This window comes from Ixodes scapularis, unplaced genomic scaffold (genome assembly GCF_016920785.2).
Source record: "Ixodes scapularis isolate PalLabHiFi unplaced genomic scaffold, ASM1692078v2 PGA_scaffold4__175_contigs__length_147842914, whole genome shotgun sequence".
Classification (NCBI taxonomy): domain Eukaryota; kingdom Metazoa; phylum Arthropoda; class Arachnida; order Ixodida; family Ixodidae; genus Ixodes; species Ixodes scapularis.
In genome coordinates this window covers 99,800,282-99,820,430 of record NW_024609879.1, presented here as the reverse complement: position 1 = coordinate 99,820,430, position 20,149 = coordinate 99,800,282, and positions in this window count along the sequence as shown.

Genomic DNA, 20,149 nt, shown 5'->3' with positions numbered 1-20,149 from the left:
CTCCAATAACGATATCCGATACTTCGCCGTCGTCTTTGCGTATGCATCATATCGTTATCGTGTACCGTTATTGCGGGTATCGGGGGTATTGGAAGGATCTACTAAACCTCTCGAATAGCAGGCAGCGGCTGCACGACGAAGCTTTGCTCTATGTTTGAGGTAAATAGTATTTCCCTTCCTTCGCTGAAAAAGCTCAATGCAGAGCATGAATCGGAAATTAAAAACAGCGCGGAAAGACGAGGACCAGACAAAGAAGTGACACGGACGTAGCGCTGACTTACAACTGAGTTTATTGAACGCAAACTCGCAATATTTATTTGCGGTGTCACGAACAAAAGAACATAAAAAATTCAGCCCATGTGATGTGTCACATGGGCTGAATGTGATGTATGTTCTTTTGTTCGTGACACCGCAAATAAATATTGCGAGTTTGCGTTCAATAAACTCAGTTGTAAGTCAGCGCTACGTCCGTGTCACTTCTTTGTCTGGTCCTCGTCTTTCCGTGCTGTTTTTAATTTCCGAAGTATGTACCAACTCGCCCAAGCCTCAACTTTAGCAGAGCATGAAGCATTCGTGAGGCACAATATGGTACTCCCATCCAGTGCCTCAGCTCAAATGGTGTTCAGCGTAGCAGCCCACATATTGCGTAAGAAATAACGCAAAAAGTCTGACGAGACTTTCGAGAGCCAGCTGTCACTCAAAATACTCAAAGTCATTAAATGGAACACTTTGCAACAATAAGAACTTGAATAGCCCTCTTCTCTTCGTTTCTTACTTGAGGACAATAATGTTAAAAGTAACGCCACGAAAGTAACGGATTACTTTTTGGGGTAACTGTCAGTTACTTTCATAGGACGGTAATTGTAATTGTAATAAATTACAATTTAGCCTTGAGTAATTGTAAATGTAATTCCTTACTATTTTTCAGTAACGTGTACAAGTCTGGTGAACACACGCGTCAAAGGCCTGGCGCCATCTACCCGAGGCGAAGAAAAGCGCTCTCTCCCCACTTCCCATAGTCAGAGACACGAAACTGGATGTCTCCCGCGGTGCCCCTCGGGCCGGTTTTCCGGAAAACGACGCGTAGTTGAGCGGCGCATCAAACATAAATCTGTTTCACTTTTTTTATATACAAAAACTAAGGCACCTAGTCAAGTCGTTTACTGATCTTTATTGTACAACGCCTCCCCGCGACTAGGGGAGGAGAGGAGTGGTGAGGGGCTTTCCGTGACCCCTTTGCAATATGAAGCAGCAGCTCTCGAGTAATTGGAACTTTTGATCTACGATGGATCTCTTGACTCGTGTCTGCCGAGTCAAGAGATCCAACGCGTAACAAGATCGATTATTGGATCTTCTGACTCGTTGGACCTTTTGACTCGTTGGACCTCTTGAGTCGCCGTGGATCTTTTGACTCGTTGGACCTCTTGACTCGTTGGACCTCTTGACCCACATTGGATCTTTTGACTCGTGTCCGGCGAGTCAAAAGATCCAACGAGTCAAAAGATCCATTATTGGACCTTTTGACTCGTTGGATCTTTTGACTCGTTGGATCTCTTGACCAGAAGCGATATTTGTAGGGATACTATTCTCGCATTCTTTCTTGTGCAACGGCGAGTTAAATTGCCCTCCGAGAAGGATTCCGAGTCAGGAGGTCCAACGCGTCAAAAGGTCCAACGAGTCAAGAGGTCCAATATTGGACCTCTTGACGCGTTGGACCTCCTGACGCGTTGGACCTCTTGACTCGCCGTGGATCTCTTGACTCGTTGGACCTCTTGACGCGTTGGATCTCTTGACCCATATTGGATCTCTTGACTCGTTCCTCGATGTGTCAAGAGGTCCAACGCGTCAAGAGGTCCAATATTGGATAGCTTGACCGTTGCATCTCTTGGTGGGAAATATGTACAGGCAAGGGGTGTGAAATAAGTACAGGCAAAAAAGAGAAAAAAAAACTATGAGGGCACCTAAGCTTTCTCTTACGGTGTGAGAATGCGCGAGCACTACCTTTTCCCGAGATGTGTGTCCGCAACAGATAGCGCGCTAGTTGCGCGATGAAGAGGGCCTAGGTTCGAAACCAGGCAGGGGATGGTTTCGTGCTCACGTAACCAGGGAGGTCACGTGACCAGTGTTTTTTTTTTTTTTGGTCACGTGACCAGACTTTTTTTTTGTTTGTCCACATGACCAGATAGGTCACGTGACCAGAGAAATCACGTGACCAAAAATATCCCGTAGCCAGAGTTTTTTTATTATTATTACGTTGGATTGTGTTAGACAAGTCATGGATTTTAACGACGGATTTTGCCGTCGGCTTTTTCGCTGACTGAGCCAGGTAATGCTCACGCATTAAAAAAGCAGACAACAGAGATGCTAACCAAATAAGACGGAAAAGAAAAATGTCGGGAAAAAAAATTAAGCTGTGAAAACTTCCACACGGCAGGGGAATCTCACGAACACGGCTTTGATACATCGATTCTGGCCGGCGATGTTATCAGTGTTCGTGCGTATGACCCGTGATTTGTCGCCAGGCACTATCCATTATTTAACACGAAAGTACATATACATTGTTGCAAATAGTATCTGTCTACTTGTCTCCTATAGCCTACGTAGTACTTGTATTCTCCAAAATAATTCAAATAGGTCAAACAGTAACCGTCACAAGCCGTCCATTAATAGCAATATCATTATAAAAAGAGAAGATAAAAATAAGGCTCGATGGACCTCTTGATGCGTTGGACCTCTTGACGCGTTGGACCTCTTGACTCGATGGACCTCGTGACTCGATGGACCTCTTGACACAAATTGGACCTTTTGACTCGTTGGACCTCTTGACGCGTTGGACCTCTTGACTCAAATTGGACCTTTTGACTCGTTGGACCCCTTGGCTCGGCTGTCACGTGGCTATTGGACCTCTTGACTCGTTGGACCTTTTGACTCGTTGGACCTCTTGACCATAAGCGCCCCCCCCCCTTGGATCCGCCACTGACCTGTGAACATTTCGTTGTGCATCATTATCAAGGCGTCAAGCTGTTCATGAGCGAAGGAAATGAATAAATGAATGAATGAATGGATGGATGAATGAATAAATGAATGAATGAATGAACGACTCTCACTATGGCATTTTTGGCATAAACTAGAGATTTTTAGTAAAATGCAACAAAAAACGAGACTTTGAAAATTTAATACAAGCAATTCAATTATTTGTTCTAAGAGAACATAGGAAAACAGTATTTTAGCTAACACCAAAATCCAAGTCGACTAAAGAACAAATATAAAAGAAATCTCATAAAATATCTTCCCTTTTTTTTTTTCTTTCCTTTTTGAGCTGCCATCTGGACTGAAAATGGCGTCTTTCAAAGTTTGTACAGGGTTTTCATCGCCGCAAAAATAAACTATGCATCGCCGAACGCCCATTCTCCGCCCAAAGGTAGCGCTAGAGGTCTGAACCAGGTGCCGAAGTTTCAGCCCGCACGGACACCTGAATAACAAAGGTATAAGTGATTTTCTGAAAATTTCAATGGGAAAATGGCGGCCGACGGTACTCTCGAATGCATTGAGCTCTGTGGCGCCAGAAACCAAAAACGGCCGAAAATTGGCCCCATTTTCCCATTGTAATTTTCACAAAATCACTTATAACTTTGGAATAAAATATCGGTTCGGGCTGAAACTTCGGCATCTGGTTCAGTCCTTTAATGCTACCTTTGGGCAAAGAATGAGGGTACAGCGATGCATAGTTTATTTTTGTGCTGAAAGAGACCCTGTAAAATGTTTTTGGGGACAGCCTATATTTTAGTGCAAGATAGGGCATGTTATCAAGTAATTAGGCATCCACTTAAATTTGTGTTGTATTCGACCGTTTTTGTTTACTTTTTTTTTTTTTGCAATGTTTTTCTTAGCCAGATTGCTTTTATTCAAATTCCCGAAATTTAAAGCATAATATTAGCAAACAAAAACTTATTTTTTACCTTTTTTTTACGTTTAGAGGCTTTTTTATTTAAGTTATTTTTTTCGTTCACATCCCTGGCATGAAAAAATTCGCCGCGTCTCCAATTGGGATGTAATGATCATATAATGAGATTAATGACCCAATTTTTTAGAGGCTTGGGGTATCAAACAGAACAGTATGACTTTAAAAGGATCATGAAATTACCTTTCAACTTCTTCCTCCTTAGTTTTATACCTCAACTCAAAAAACAAAATGAGAAATCACGTGGTCGTGACGCGACTGGGCACCGGATGTGATGACTCCAAGCTTGCATCGTGCGTTTTAAACACACCATGGAACCTGTCATTTGCAAATAATGGTAAGTGTCCCCACGGCATTCATTGGCCAAGACGTGTCCGAAATTGAAGTGGAACCAGGGTGTAAGATAGACAGGTGGGGAAACGACCCATAGAAGCCTACCGCAGCGCCGTGACCGGATTGTGTACTCGTCTGCTTGCGGGTACCCCCGATTTGCGACAGATGGCGCTGCGGCGAGAGGAAAGAAATTGGAATCGGATTTGCATGGAACTTTATGGGAGAGTGCGCAACATAAACCGAGAGCACGACAGTCCTCCATTGAAAATCCACGATAAACAATCTCCGTCAGTTCAGCCGGTCGCCAGCGGTCGCCCACCCGGAGTGAGAGTTCGCGGTGCTCCACATAGATGGCGCCTAAAAAGAAAAAACCGAGGGGGACACAATCCGGTCGCTCATTTGGCTCTCGTTTCCCCACCTGTCTACCTTACACCCTGAGTGGAACTGAACCGAACCCCAGGTTCGCCTCCACACGAAAAGATCCCTCTCATTCTAAAGTCCTCCGCTGACACAAGCTCTCAAATTTTACGTTTTTTACAGCGGATCTGTGAAGGGCTAGTTTCCCCAGGATCGTGTCCCCCGCAAAGAAATGTCGACACAAAACTCTGGTTGCCGCCGTCGCCCATAGATGGCGGTAACTGTCCACAGTGTTGTGTTTGCCGGTTGTCCGCTTGCCACCGTCGCTCATAGATGGCGGCAGCATTTCTTCGGAGGAAGAAGAGCGGGAACGGAATGAGCGGCGAAGTGCGCAGCAGCGCGAATGGTTTTGTAACCGTCGAGAGGCCGCTAAAGTTCGACGGCGTCGAGCGCTTCAGATTCCATTGCGAAAGAAGAGCAGATCGCTCGCGTGGAAAGCCACCGCCGAGAACAGAAGCTACAGCTCCGCTGCTCTTCCTTCTTGACCAGAGTTGAAAGTCTGAAAGATCTTTTCTTTTTAATTTATTTAGTTCGTTTTTTTTATAACTGGTATGCATTGCCCCAGAAGTAATCGGTGGTGCATCAGTTATTTTCAGAAATGGCGGCGAATATTGAATAAAGTCAAGTGGTTTCAGAGTTGACAAAGCATCCTTTTGTTTTACAAATTTAACAATACCAAATTTGGGGAATGTATTTTGATGTCGGAGAACTCCGACATCAAAGTACCAGAAAAATATCTTAAAGTAAAATACAAGTACATGCTCAGAGAATGCACTTCAAGTAAAGTGCAAGTATTCTATGCCTCCTTGATGTAGTACTTTAAGTATAATCTACTTAAAGTACTTCCCAAACACACTCTAACATCTAAATTTATCTCGGCTCAATTTTTATTTCATGGTCCCTTGAAGGTTAGCGTAAGGTATAAACGAGAAGCTCATACAACAGATCTCTCTCAGGTGTCGGGGGACAGACAGGGACCGAAAGCCCAGCTTGGCCATTTTCATTTCTTCCCGCCAAAAGACCGCGGCGGAGGCCCAGAGCCATCTGGTGCGCGCGTTCTCTACCTGTTTAAATTGTGCCGCCAGAAGGGTGCTGCCATCTGGTGTAGCTATTGTGAATTGTGTGCCAAAAAATATCGACCCATCCTCACTTTTTTTTCTTCATCTTCCTCCTCTCTTTTCTGCGAGAATGTAGGTTGGAGGCGCTGGAGGTATTTCAGGAATCACCTACATTTCTTTGGAGCAACGAACACTCCTCTGGTTTTGGGATTTGTTTTCAGTGTTATTGGGCCATTGTTACGTATGTCTGCAGCGTCTACGGCACTCAATGGAATGAGGGACTTTTTTTTTTTCTGTATCATTTGTGTGTGTGTGTGCGTGTGCGTGTGCGTGCGTGTGTGTGTGTGTGTGTGTTTGTGTGTTCGTGCGCTTGCTTTATTTGTTTTCGGAAAGATCTCCCCCAACTCTGAGATCCTAAAATAAAAGAAATGCATCGTTTTTTTTCATCACGGTACACCTTTACAGCCCAGCGGGCACGTGCTCAATCAATGCTTCAGAGCGGCGACGAGGCCAGAAAAGGGGGGGAGAGAGGTCTTATAAAACTTAAACCCCCCCCCCCCCCAATAAAAAAAAAAACGAAAAAAAAAACGCAATTGACTTACAGTGACGTAATGAGCTCCCGCTAGGAAAGTATAGCTCTAGGACATGGTATACTAAAAGTCCCTGTAATTGATGTACTTGTCGTATCGGAGCACTTGTTTTTGTATCCGCGCATCGTACAATGACGCCGCCTGCGATGAAAGCCGGCTGCCCACGGCGTCTTTCACATCGTCATTTGCGAGGAAACTCTTTCTACCTAAAAACGTTTTCATGCGCAGGCACCAACGAAAATCACACCAAACTATGTCTGTTTCTATTTTTGTTTTTTTTTTGGCGGGGAGGGGGGGGGGGCGTGATTAGTTTCAAAAGTCAGTCCATCGACTGCCAAGAGACAAAGTCGACGCCCCAATGGCGGCATTACGCAGCTTCTCCGCGACAAGATTCTTCGAAGGAACAAAACTGAAAGCGCGGAAGTGATTCTAGCAAGTCTATCCTTCGCTACCTTCAATTCATAAAGTCAAGGGTGTTTGATTTCAGTGATCTTGCTCTCCTATCCGCGCCGTGCGAGCAGAACTATTGGAAATTTTGAGGCTGCCACTAGGTGGCTCTGACTTCTGAAAAGGGTCTAGTCAACGAGCAGTACTCCGTAATGTTTTCCAAAAAAAAACTGGGCGCATGACCTTGCGAATCGACATGACCCGCGTGAATTTCGTTGGTGATGACGTCCGCTCCATAGATTGCTGCTTCGATTCCGGACTCACGCGTGACACCCGCGTCCTGTCTCCGATAACGATGCGGCTCGAGAACCCATCGCCTTGCTCATTGTCACGTGGCAGAAGGGGCATGGGACTCGCAGACCGTTCCTTTATCAGTGGGCGCCTTTGGCACCCATCGTGCATACATACATTCCCGGCGGCGCGACTCGGTTTTATGAAGAAGTGTGGGAAAAACGTGTTAGAAACTTTGTATTGGACCACACGCACCAAATTGTCGTTCACCAATGATGGTCGGCCGCTTCGCTCTTCGTCATGTACATTCACGCGACCTTTTTTTTTTTTATTATTAAAGTTCCTAACCCCATCTTTGTACCATTGAACCACAGGCATTTTCCCTACACAGCTCACGTAGCTGACGATGATTAACATTCCCTGCTCTAAAGAAACGGATAACATACCGTATTTCAAAGGCGGGTGTTCGCTCAGCTGTCTGGAACAGGTTGCCCAAATCAAGGTGCTCGGTTTATTCTTTTTTTATTATTATTATTGATGGAAATTGCGTTTTTTTGTGGATAGCGGATACGACCATCCCGTGTGTCCAAAGGCATCGGAGCATTATTTCTTTAATTATCATCGCACATTCAATGTCTTGTTCATCAAAGCTAGCTTATCCCTTCCTCTTTCGTTGCGTCGCAAACTTTCGGTTATATGTATTTTCCATAACATTTCTTACTTTAACCCTGCTATAAAAGACAAGCCATTTTTCCTTCGTATATTTCCTCTCGATGTATACCATCAATTCATGGTCGGTATACATATGGGTTCTCTTATACGGAGAACGTTAACCGAATGGAACCAGCTTTCCGCATCTTTGGTTACAATATCATATGTGGATTTATTTCAAATTGCGACAACAAACCATTTTTAATGTTAACCAGCTGAGCGCTCATATTTTCATTGCATGTTTGTACCAGTCCGTCTTGTATCCCACATTTTGTTTTGTGTTTGCACATCCCTCCTTTAATGGTACCAAGCCCTAACAACACTCAAATAAAAAAAAAAGAAAAACGAATGAAGATAGTCAACTATCTGATTGGTTCAAAATGACGTCCGTGACGTGGATACATGAACACATGCCCATGCACACAAGGCCCACGATCGCGGCATCAGCACATTAGTGGCAATAATCGCAAAGGGAACTTACCGTATTTTGTGGGCTATAGTCCGCGAACTATACATGTTTAAAAGTTGAAATTTCTGGCTGTGCGGACTATCTACACGTGCGGACTATACAGGAATTATGTTTTTCAAGATCGTTTATTATGACGAGACGAAGTTTGTGCACAAAAATGTATGTTAATGATGATTTATGCACATTATAGGCTTTATTGTGAGCTAAAGCTATGCACCGGGTGCGGGCTATCTAAGCAAAATCTTTTATTTTTGACCCCAAATTTCCCCCTGCAGACTATATACCGGGTGCGGACTATAGTCCGGAAAATACGGTACTTGCTAGGTAGTTTGCAGTTTATCTTACACATAACTTAATTTAAAAAAATTAAAAGGATTCCTGGCCGATATGTAATCATGGAAAAAGAATACCCGAGTATAATAGAAGTGTGCAACATACAACTGACCTTGACATTTTCAGAAGCTGAGAGTTTAGACATATGTGAGAGGTGCGCTGTGGCCTCAGAAAGCTACTTTTAATTTTCCTGTATCCCTGCATCAAATTTAAGAGTAAGTTAATGTAAAAGAGAAAACAACAAAAACAATATGCATATCTGATGTGCATCAACCGAACCTGCAGTCTATCGGTGCACCCTAAGTTCATATTAATAGTATAGTCACCCATCAATCTCCGCTTTCCAAAACATGTGCAAGAATCCATTCATCTTTTAAAAAGATTTTATTTAAGTTATTCATAGGGAAAGAAAGATCCAAGAGAAGCAAAAATTCTGAGTGCACAATGGCATTTTTCTTTTTTTCTTCTAGATTTAGCGTAAATACGCCGAACTTTGGAGCCTTCGTAACATCCGATGGCTGCCCGTCTTTACCGTTTTTATTTATTTCTTTTCTTCAAAATTTGAGGAGGAGATTTTCTTTTTTTAGATTCGATCTCCAGAGCGGTAGCAGGAATATGGCAGGTCGATCTTCTCCCGTGACGCAAAACGCGACGTCACTTCCGCTACTCCCGGGCAACTCGTCGCCCCCTCGCACCGGAAGCGGTCTCCTTTAGCCGTTCTCCCCTCCGCGCCGACCCGGCGTCGGGGCCCGAGGCTAGCGCCCCTGGTTACAGAGACGCCACTGCAGGCGGCGCGGCGATCGGCCGCCGTCGAGGAACCTTGCGAGGAAAACAGCCTCTCAGGGCAACGAAGACTCCAACGACGCGACATAAAAAAATAATAAAAACAAATAGAAGAACGAGGCTAACGAGTTTGTTTGTCGCCGTGACCAGTGGTTAGGACACCAGTGAATATTCCTTTCGCCCCCACCGTCGGTGGGAAGGAATAGCCGCCGTGTCATGTCGTGACAGCGTTCGTCCTCGGCGTCGGCTGCCTCCGTTGGGGAGATTGAAAAGGACACAATGTGCAGGTAAGAAGACAGCGAATCTCTCTACTTCCCATCGGGGATTATCGCTGCAAGGCCTGGATTACGCGCGCGCTAATCTATTCACCGGATAAGCTGGCGGGGTCGGTTGTTGCTTCCCAAATCACTCTCGCGATGACTGTCGTCGCCGCGTTGGCGGCTAGTAGAAAGAAGGAAAATCAACGAGGATAATAATAACAACAAAAATAGAACAAAAAAAGATCAATCTGTCGCTCGCTCCGTTTCATCTTCAATTCCTGTCCGTGCCCTAAACAGGTGTACGTACGCCGTGTATTTTGTAACCAGGAGTGTCGCGACGTCGGGTTTCGCTAATCATCGGATTGAGGTCGCTTTCGTTGTTTGTCTGGATGTTTCGTCACGGTCGCTTCAACTAAGTGATGCACGATGACGGGGGATTTGTGTTGCCCCGAAAACCTGCGCGTGGCCATTTTTAAGGGCGGAAAAGAGGTCATGCTGAGATGAAACGCTAAATGCGGGATGAGCAGGTGTTGTCGCGGGCATGCGGGTCGCGTCGGTTTCGGGATGAAATCGATTTTACCGGAGCGAGTCAAAACGAAAGAAAGAAAAAAAAATACTCTCGAGTTGAGACGTCAACTGTCGCTTTTAACTCGATTGCTTCTTGAGCTTCTTCGCCGCTCCGGTAATTAATGATGATGCTCCGTGTAGACCGCGATCGTGCTCCAAGTAGAGTGTGCTGTTTTCGCGGTGTAGTCGTTGATTTTTCGAGGATGGCGCCAGCATCTACCACTACCCTGTTTCTGCCTCTTTATTCCTTTGTTTCGTTTATAGGGTGTATAAATTTGAAGCATAGGCTTTACGTGAGTACCAGTACGGAAGAACGGGATGTTCATTTATTTGATTGTTTGGGTTCTCGATTTATTAATATTATAAACACATAGCGCGAACATAGCGTCGACGTTTTTTTGCACGTTATTAACGCACGTAAGTGCCAAGCTCCAAAGTGAATCACCGAAATTTGCACCGCTAGAAAAGTGAGTAAATCTACTTTTCTATTGGTTTCCTTCACTCTGGAAAGAAAAAATACAAAAGAAAGCATGCACATTTTGTAGTTTTTTAGTTGTACTACTTGAAGATGTAACTTTTGAAGCGTCCTAAAAACGATGCATTATGGTGCACCAGTGAGTACGTTATGCTCAAACTGGAAGAAGTTTCTAATGCAGGCTCTTGTTCCGCGTATATTTGATAAATCGCAAACTATCCAAAATTATATTTGGAAACTTTACTATCTATCGAGCCTAACCTCTTTTTAGCTCGCGAATTTCCAAGTTACTGAACTCCGAATTAAAACGGAGGTTTGAATTCGAGAGTTTTAGGATTCCTCCGAGTTGTTAGAAATATAGAACTGGAACTGCTCTAGACCTATTTAAGTCATACCTACAATACCGTACGCAGTTCGTTAATAATAATATTAAGTATATTTTAATCATTAAAAAAAAGTAGAACTGGTGTACCTCAGGGTAGTGTACTCGGGCCATTCTTGTATATAATCTTCATAAATGACCCTGAAAATTCCGTACCGAATGCAAACTTTTGTCTTATGGCGATGATAAGACTATTTTTATTAAAGGCGGCTCAGCAGATCATATAGCAAGGAAAGCAATAGGAGTTTTTTCAAACATTGATTTGTGGACCAAAGTAAATGGACTAGAAATAAGTTCTGAAAAGACTAAATGTGTGCTATTTCGACCTCGAAGTGGACAAATATCTTATTCGTTTCAATAAACTTAGGCTCATCAACACAACAGGTGGTAAAGTCGGTAAAAACACTGTGTGCACTTTTCACTGAATCATTATCATGGAATGAGCACGTTGAATATTTCCATACAAAAGCTAGTAAATCTATTGGTCTTATTTGTAGAAACCGTTATGTCTTTCCAACAAGTGTAAAATTGCTTTTATATTACTCTTTGGATTACGCTCACTATGTATATTGTCATTTAGTTTGGGGCCAAAAAACAAAACGTAACTTAACAAGGCTATTACTTACCCAAAAGAGGGCTATTCGAATTGTTTCAAATGTTTCTTTTTTGTATTCTTCTAAGGAACTCTTTTTCAAGCATCGTGTAATTCCCATTGAAGAGCGGCATGCAGAGATTTCTGTTATTGGTGACTTATAATGTAGCCTTAAAACACAACAATACTTTTTTCATATCTGCACTGTCATGTTTAACTAAGTTAAATCATAAATACGTTACCCGCCATGGCGAGACCTGGAATGTTTCAACATCCCGTACTAATTATGGCTTTACATTATTGAAGTACGTGTTGCCATCTTTACTAAATGAACTCGAAGCAAATGATGTGTGTATATTTGGAAAGTCAAATCGAATGTTAGCGGACATACTACTACAATCCCATTTTCTATATGATACCATGTAGTGTCACGAATGTGTTCTGAAATTGTTTCTATCTGAGTGGCCATCTGCCTTTTGGCTATCTTTCTACATAAACAAGTAGAATGATTGGAGTGGTGTGCTGGTGTATATTTGATTTTTTGGGTCTAGTGTATTTTTATTTTCCGCTGTTTTTCCGCCAAGGTGTGTATGGGAACTAGAACTTCGTCAAGCTGCAGTAGCAGCTTTTTGCCCTCTTTTCCACTTTTTTCGTTTTGTAATGAAAAAAGGAAATAAAATGGAAATATTATTATTATTATTATTGTTATTATTATTATTACTATATAGGTGGTATGATTTACATCTAAAAAGAAATGCTGTCAATATTCTAAATCAATTACAAATTACAAAACAATTACAATTACTAAATCAAATAAACGACTATCCCATGTGTAACCCGTAAAAACCAGTCAAAGTCAAAAACAGATTATTTTGTTTGGTACGCAGCTCTCGTTAAAAAAATAAGAAGAAAAAGCTCTGTTAGGAAAGCGATTTGTTGAGCAAACGAATGCTTTCACTATTCACGTCGGAAACATTCTATATACAACAAATCGTGCCCTAACTTACCCCTCGGAAAAAGCTTTCTATCTAAAACTTCTAATTCTAAGAACCAGGCTGACTCGAAACTTAATAGTCACCCGTACCCTTCTCCCCATTTCCATGCACCCACTGTCCGTCGTCTTCTATAAGTTACCGCACCTCGAGGCGTATCAGACGACCGTTTCCTTCAAACCTGGTGCATCGTTTACTCGAGCGTCCGGGGTGCAGTCCAGCCGTTCATAGTCAAAAACAAAATTACAAGTGAAGAGAGTCAAAATTAAATTTAAAAATAAAGTTCTCTCCCACCTGTACTCCACGAGGTATCGCACGTTTAAGCCAATTAATAAAAAAATATTAATAATAAAAGAACTTGTTTCAAAGGCAGCTGAAGAAACGCGTAGCGTTGCTTTCTATGTTCGTGCGTTTCGCTTTATGCTTTATTCTTCGGTATTCTTACCGGCTAAAGGCGCCGTTCAATCATTGGCAGCGGTAATCAAGATGCTTGCCGCGCGCTACGTTGCGGTAACAAGTTAACGGACGACGTGGACGCAAGACGCCGGGGGTTTCTCTGTCGCGGACGGGCCCCCCTTCCGATCGACCCGGGCCTCTTAATCGGGTTGTCGGCTCCGTCGTCGCCGGGCTGTCGCCGGTCGCCTCCGATTGACCAATGGAGCGGCTGACACGCGCCTCCGAGGGACACCGCGCTCGCTCTTCGCGCCGTCTTCTCGGCGCGCACTTCGGCGCTGCTGCCTGTCAACTCGCGTGTGCCGGGGCTTCTTTCGCGTGTGTGCGTGAGCCCGTGTGTTGCTGCGTGTGAAGACCAAAGTATAAAAGAGCGATGCTCGAAGATGCCATTCTATCGGAACGCTTAGATGGATGCTCGTTTCGCTATACTTGGGTTTCATTTTTAAAGAAGGAGAACAGCCGATGGTGTACGATGGTGCGGATCTAATCAAGCGGCGCCAAAAGAGCATCATCATGAAACTTGTCGCTTTCGGGAAGTTTGCTATGAGCAAATAAACCAATCACACGCACAAAATAAAAATTGCCAGCGATTTTTTTTTTTTGTTTTATAATGCATGAAATTCTATTTTTAGGAGCGATTGTCTAATTCGTTTGGAAGACGTTACACGGTCGTTACGGTAGCGAAATTTTTCAATGTATTTCACGTAACGTACATTCTCCCTCTAAATTTAGCGGGGAAAACTGAATGGGTGTATGGGTCACGGGACGTCGATTTTCGCCCGCTAAATTCAGCGGGGAAATTGGATTGGTGTCTAGATATCAAGACGCGAAATTTCCCGTTAAATTCAGCGGGTAACTGAATTGGTGTGTAGGTAAGGTGATGTCGATTTCCCCGCTACATTTCGAGGGGGAACTGAATCGATGTTTTGGCCACAAGACGCAAATATGTCCGCTAAATTTGGCGGGGAAACTGAGTTGACGTGCAGGTCACGTGCCATTAATATATCCATAGTGTATACCTCGCGTGATGCCACTTTTCCCGCTACATTTAGCGGAAAATGCACGGACGAACAGATAACATTGTTTTGAAATGCGGGGGGGAGGGGGGGGGGGTAGCGTTAGAAAGAACTGCGCGTGGTTCGGCCGGACTTAAGGCGAAACTGAGTCTTTTGTTGTTTTCTCAACAAGACAGATTTCTCTCAAATGTTTACTCTCAGCTATAGAAAGCGTATTCCTGACCTCTTGGAGAGGCTAAACGAGCGTGAATTGTAGATAAATTTGTTTTTGACAGTAGTTTTTAATCGAGTCAATGTATAGCAAGAAAATAAAATAAAAAAAAAACGCCCAATTTTGTAAGGTTTTTGCATAGCCGAGAACAATGAAGCAAAACCCCATCAACGTCTCGGGTAGGATGGCTTCGCCGCACTACGACTCACCTGGTGGGGAAGCCTACCTGCTGCTGCGAACTGGGGCTAGCGTTAACCCACTATCGTTCCCAGTTTTCGCGGTGCCAACGGCAGATCTGTATTTGCCCCTTTTTTGTTTGGCAACAAACTCAGGAGCGCCATCTATTAGATAGTACCGGCACACTTCTCGTGTATGTATATTTATTAATATTTTACCCATTAATATTTTATCATAAGAGGAAATTAAGCTTGACAGTGCTGTAAGTGGTTATTCCTAGAAAAAAAAAAGTGTATATTTCATTTCGCGAATACTGTGAAACCCGCCGTCTAGTTCAGCACCGGAAGTCGTTGGGGGCTATTTGCACATTGGTGCCACCACGTCTCAACTCATGCGAGAAAGAGCGAATAGATCTACGAGTTACAGAACCCCTTTCCCTCTGAAGTTTTCCTTTGGCGTGATTGATATTTTTAAGGGAAGTGGGAGGGGGGGGGGGGGGGGTGTTTGTTTCACGTCTGTGGCATAGTTTGCTTGTGCTGTCTATTTTCTTATCAGCTTTGTTTTTTGTCTTGATTTCCTTGCTGTTTATTTTTATTTATTTGCACGCTTATTAGCTTGCCTGTCTCAGCGATCAAGGAATCAGTGTGTTCTCTGTTCAAACGCAACGGACGAAATCTTTTCTATTTTGCTAGTTTCTGAACCTTAATTTCTGAATAATTTGGTCACGGTTTTTTCACTCTAGGTATCCTTTATTCGTATCACCTCAAACTAAATCCCATCCGGGTTCTCAAAAAACTTACTACAGGTTTTTTTTTTTTTTTTTTTTTTGTGATAATTAAAAAAAAAAACATTTTGGCTGCCAGATGCCAGCTATATTGAACGTGGTATCTTTTACAAGACGTTAGTTTTGTATATTCGTGATTTTGGACAAATAGAGAATGCACGAAGTTTTTAAGGAGAAATGGTGTGGAAACACGCGAAATATATTTATTCGTGACCGCGTCAAACACATTTAGTACCTGGCGACTAAAACATGAGACTATAAAAAGAAATCACAAAACAATCGTCGTAAATGACGTGGTTGTGCGAGGGGCGACTGCGATAGGGGAGAGAACGATATCGCGGTGGCGATGGAGCGGCAAGCACCCGGCGTTCACGTGAGTTTTCGCGCACGGAAGCCGTAGGCTTTCGCCGAAAAGAGGAACTAAGGCTGCCGCTGTAAAAATTCCATATAAAAGCACCACTTCGCTCTAAGCCGAGTTTCGAAATAATGATTACCACAAACCTGAGGAAGCCCTAGAAATAATGACTACGCAAAAACTGAGGAAAATTTGAGAGGTGGTGGTAACAGTGGTCTCGTGATTGGTCGTGACGTCGCAGGGACGGAGGTGGCGCGTCCAATGGGAGGAGGAAGCGGTGGTGTCCGGGCCCCGGGGCCTGCTCCCTGGTCCCGACCGGGGCTGTCTCGGGGGTCGGCGGGGGGCCCTGAGGGGGGCCCTTCCCCGCATGGAGCTGGCGGCCGAGGCTCGGTGGACGGCCGCCATCGTGGCCTGGCGGAAGGTGAGCACGTTAGCGGAGCTGTTAAGGGCTAGTGTTTCCAGTATCGTGTCCGTCAGCAAACAAATGATGACACCGAACTCTGGACAGCTACCGCCATCTATGAGCGACGGCGGCAACCAGACAATCGGCTTGCCTGTTGTGTGGTTGCCGCCGTCGCATATAGATGGCGGCAGCCTTTCCAGACTTTCCACTCTGACTTGCCCACTTGCGGCTGGTCATTACTCCCTTCCCACTATAGCTACAGCTTCGCTGGTCTTCCTTCTTCACCAGAGTATGAAAACGGAAAGGTTTTTTTTATTAAAAAAAATGTTCCTCCCCTCTAAAAAAAATATTTGTGGAAGCCAACTATAATTTTGATTTTTTTTTAATATGAATTATTTTAACATTTATGAAGCTTTTTAAAAGGTTTATTTTGGCTAGTTTGTTGATGAACATTTCGGGGTAAAACAGCGCAGCGGGACACGGACGAAGTAAAGACGAGAGAGTATACATAGCGCTGAGTAGCTACTGAAAGTGTATTTCGTTCACACCCCGTGTACACGCTCTGCAACAACTGTGCATGGGCGCCGCCATAACCGACCTTGAGTTTTTGTTTCCTCTTATTCCGTTTACTTGACTTCATCATTACCGTAGCAGGGCAGGTAATTGCCGTTTTAGATTCTACTGTGTCCTTCCCCCCAAACATTGGCTTTTGTGGAGGCTCGTCAACGCTCGTTTCCAGTGGCTCGGTATCTCAGTAAGACAAGAGAAGGCTGTAATCTGGCACGTGTACAAAGCGTTTGAACCCGAAATCTGTCACATTTACAACAAGATAAGTCTTGCGCAGAATTTCGAACTCTCGTGATTTCAGAGATTTACAATGAACATATGCCAAATACTTTGGAACTGCAATAAGTTTTTTATTCTTTTTTTTATTTTACAGCTTTATTTTGGCGTGAAGCGTTCTTTGGCTATTTGCTTCGGATTTAGTGAAGCCGTGGCCTGTGGCATCCCCAAATGCAACGCACGCAGTGTTGCATTATGCGACGTGACAGACCTACGCACTAATTCCGGTTCTTCTACACAAATTCAGTTTCTCCGCTAAATTTAGCGGAGAAGTTGATGTGGCGCATAGGTCTTTAACGCCCCATAATGCAACGAGCGCAGTGTTGCATCATGGGACGTGACAGACCTACAAACCAAATTAAAGTTTCTGCGCTAAATTTAGCGAGGAAGTTGAATTGGTGAGTGGGTCAGGTGACGTCAGGTAACGTGGCATCAATTTCCCCGCTAAATTTAGCGAAAAAGGTTATGTCACGTGACCTACACACCAATTCAGTTTCCCCGCTAGATCTAGCGGGGAAGTCGACGTCACGTGACCTCATGTCACGTGACGTTAGAGCGCTTCACGTATGCAAGCCAATTGCTCAGCCATTGGACATACTATTTTTTTATTGTTTGTTTTTGGGTTAGCGTATCTAAAGAGTATTTTTTCTGTGTGTGCAGCAGTATTGCGTCCAGTGGTTTTTGTTTGTGCCTTTGTGATGAGTAAAATATCATGAATGTAGAAACTATCACTCGAACATAACTTTCTATTCCCGATGATTATGTAATTAATCGTTTGTGTAGTGCTTTTTAAACATGCAAAAAAGCCCCGATGACATTTTGCCAAGTATTTTTTAATATTTTTTTTAGTGTGCATATTAACTAAGCATGAATAGGCCAGCTGCTGTTTTTCGTACCTGTACTTCTTTTTTTAATAATTTTATGTAATTACTTTCCGCAAGTACGGAGTAGTAGAGGCTTTATTCGGGCAGAGATGCCTTTTGTCTCTATCTCCCTACCGGGCTTGAACTGGGAAAATCCAAATAAATTTCAATTCAAACCAATTCACGCACTTCGCCAAGTCTCGTTTTTATTCTCACTCATTCAGTGAGGATTTCGATACCGATCATTTTTATTATTTCAGTAATAATAATGAAAAACAAAGAAGAGGTTAGCCAGGAAACTTTTCTGGTTGATTATATTGCAGGAAGAACAAAAAAAACATTAAAAGAAATATATTTTGAGCAAACTCCCTTTACTGGTCCTGAGACGGAGATTTTAATACTGAAATCATAAATAAATCACAAAAAGTTTGTACGCTATCACAGATCACGTGTATGATATCTGTGAAATGAGGTAAAAAAAAAGGAAGGGGGGGGGGGGGTTCAGGTTATAATTATGCGTAGTTTGGTGTTTCACGATAATCACCGAAGTTAGGGCTGTGCCCCATCTTCAGGTGTCTGACTAATATCACATGTGGTATTGATACGTAGGGGAGGTGATTTTCCACCTTCTGAAGTGACGAACAGGCTGTAAAAGTCACACGCAGGGCTGTAGACTTATAAACAGTGGATTTATGAATAGTCGTGGATTTAGTTGTAATCAAAATAATCCACACAATTTCAGGTGGAGTAGCGCGCTCAGCTGTGAAAGTCACCCTTGGAAAGTAATTACGTTGCCCTTATCGTTAATTGAGGTGGGTTTCATTTTTTTTTTTTAATATTGCACGACGTCGAAGTGTGCTGCTCTTACTGACCTACGGTTTGATTTCCTACACGGAAAATGATATTGGAACAGCCACGTCCTTTCCAGCACTACACTCGTAACAGAATTTATGAGCAGTGATTACAGCTGGTACTAAAAAGGATACTAAATCAGTGTAGATTTGCGTATATGTAAAGATTCTCGTTGCTCGAAAATGGACCTATGATACAGTTACTATATTGTTATAAATTACGGCAACGTTTTATTACAACAACATTGGAATAGCAAAATTTCGTTGGAATTCAAACTTTTAACGAAACTGATTTATCTCAAATTTTAGAACCATTCACTTACTGCCGCTGAAACTAATTGCAGCAACCGAAGAAAAATAACAAAACGTTTGTCTCCGAAGTCCTATAATGCAAAAAATGCTTATTTTCATAAAATATTTTTTTAAATATTTTTTCTTTTTAAATTTAGCGGGGAAACTAAATATGTGCATTGGTCCCGTAACGTCAATTTTGAAACTGAAATTTGAGGAAAAATTTAATACGTCTATAGGTCTCATGACGTCAGGTGACGTTTCGTCTATCTCCGGTAAGCCTGAAGTAATGTATAGATCACATGACGTAGGAACCGGCTTGCTAGTATCGGCGTCTTAACTTAGACTGTGTTAAAGAAACCCTGCCAAGCTTAGGACAAACGAGTGCTTGAAACTCGACTTGGTGCTAGTGATGCAAAACTATGGAAAAATTTACTATTGATACTATTGACAGTTTTTTTTTTTTTTTTTTTACAGAGGCCTAGGTGTTTAACAATTTCAGAATTGACGGAACTTGAATTAACCGCTCTTTTATGTTCTAGAATCCGGTCATTTAGCCAGCATCCGGTCTGGCCAACACACGAGAACCCAGAAGCCAATGAAATCTCGTACACTACAGTCATCTCGCAACTATAGTTACTGGTTCTCTATGGTTTTTTCTGGCAACCTAGCTTCCCATCGAAAAAGGAGTTAACTTACTTAATTTGAAGTCATTTTTAAAAACAACGCTGACACCATAGCTTTCTTTCAGGGCCTTTGAATTGTAAAAGAGATGGAATGAGGAAAGAATCTGATCATTAATTAAATCATTTTTGCGCTGGTTATGAGACGGTTTTTTTTTTCTTGTCCCTTCTGTTCCTCGTCTCAAGGTTCTTATTATTCTTATTATGGGGGCAATATTGTTTCCTTTTTTTTCTAGCAACCTGTTTGGTTCGAAAAAAAATTCCAAGCTTATCTTTTCATCCGCGCAAAGTAATGTCCCCGTACTTGCTCATTCGATCACCATCGCTGCCATCATATTCAAGCAGGGTACCGTATTTACGCAACGCGTAGTTCATTTATCACCGGTGGCAGGGATTTGAATTTTTCTGATTGAACTCTGCCTATAAAAATTGAAAAGCACACCCCGGAAGGCAATCTAAAACAGCAAGAAGGAACTGCGACAACCTATCGAGTTGATATCTTTATTTCATAGTTTTTCAATAGTACACAATCGATGTAATGTTTATAGTACATTGTCTATAGTTTCTAAGGGGGATTTCTGCCGTTTTCTGATTGTTTTACTAGGGGTATTAGATTGT